The sequence below is a fragment of the Sinocyclocheilus grahami genome, unplaced genomic scaffold, assembly GCF_001515645.1.
Source record: "Sinocyclocheilus grahami isolate Dianchi unplaced genomic scaffold, SAMN03320097.WGS_v1.1 scaffold35.1, whole genome shotgun sequence".
NCBI classification, from domain to species: Eukaryota; Metazoa; Chordata; class Actinopteri; order Cypriniformes; family Cyprinidae; genus Sinocyclocheilus; species Sinocyclocheilus grahami.
This window is the reverse complement of record NW_015505214.1, coordinates 280,592-281,511: the sequence shown is the minus strand read 5'-3', so window position 1 is coordinate 281,511 and position 920 is coordinate 280,592.

Sequence of the window (920 nt, the reverse complement as noted above, 5' to 3'; positions counted from 1 at the left end):
TAATGTGCTGCCAATTATACACAATTTCATTACACAGCAAACACCAAAAGGTACAAAAATCCATAAGTGCATCAGTCGAATCACACACTTCAATACACCCCAAAAAAGGCACTCACTACGTGCCAAAACCACTCTGGCTAACTACTAAGCCGTCGTCAATATAAAACAGGAACAATGGCACATGATAAGAACCTGCCCTAATACCCCCTATACATACACACACACACACAATTACAAACACGTATACAAGCGCCGGGGGACCGGCAACAATTAATCAATCACATTAAACCAGGACTCCCCGGCGAATAAGACACATCATAGATACACAAATTGAATAAATCATAAAGGCAGATAATGGGCTGCTGGCCTTCTTACCCGCTACCTGACATGGGGTACAGCATTCGGGAAAACAACCGGCGGCCGCTGAACTTTAATTAGGGAGACCCAAAGCTACAAACTATCCCTCCCAATCGCTTCGCACACGTTACGGAGAACCATCCATCCCACGTCCCGGCACGGTAGTCTCGGCAAGAAGCTCAGCAGCACTCACATACCAAATTCCCCCCCAACAACAACAGACCTCATACCTTTATTGATTCCATTAGAAATGCAGCACAGGTGTTGATGTTTGTCATTTTCCCCTAATGAGACGTAAAGCGGATAATACGGGCGCAACCACTGTCGCCCCTCCCCTTGCCTAAAACGAAGGGCTTACACTATGGAGGGAATTCAGGGCCAAAATGAGGAGGAGTGACCGCGGAATCCCCAGTCCAGCCCAGGAAGGGCTCCTGATCCCCAGTCCAGTCCAGGAAGGGCTCCTGACCCCCAGTCCGGATCAGGAAGTGCTCCTGGTCCCTAGTTCAGCCCAGGAAGGGCTCCTGATCCCCAGTCCAGCCCAGGAAGGGCACCTGATCCCCAGT